We start from the raw sequence: 596 nt of genomic DNA, 5'->3' as shown, positions 1-596 counted from the left end.
GCAACTGTGTTATATCCTGAGCTAGACAGAGAGAGGACTGGAGTTAACTCTCTATCTCAATGACGCTGGTTATGTGTAATGAGATGTCAGCCAAGTTTTGATATCGCTACTCAGTGGCTAACTTAATGTTATTAAGCTAAGTTTACCTAGCAATCTACACTGAATGTCAACCTATGCCCTGTAACACCCTGGGAAGAAGGTGTAATTTGGGGCAGCTTGCTTGCTTCAGCATGAATTCATGTAATGACATGCTGATAGCATTAGTCTTAAATACATTTTTAATTGCATATTTTGATGACATATTTAATACATACAATGATTGTACATTTAGCTTTTCATGTGTGTAGTGTGTCTTTGGCCTACATTCAGTCATGAAATGTCATTTAACAAAGAACAAGGAAGAACAATAATGGTTATCGTTATTAATCATTTAGGTGTAAAGCATGCACATTCAGAGATTAACACAATGCTGTACTAAAAAACAAACAGTGATACCATATCATGTGCTGCTGGTGCGACCAACTGAGAAAGCAGGTAGCAAATCTGCTACGAATGTAAAGGTTAGTATGGAGCCCTGCTATACAAAAAACACAAAC

This window comes from Lutjanus erythropterus, chromosome 2, assembly GCF_056507025.1.
Source record: "Lutjanus erythropterus isolate fLutEry1 chromosome 2, fLutEry1.hap2, whole genome shotgun sequence".
NCBI lineage: Eukaryota > Metazoa > Chordata > Actinopteri > Lutjaniformes > Lutjanidae > Lutjanus > Lutjanus erythropterus.
Note: the sequence above shows the minus strand (reverse complement) of the source record.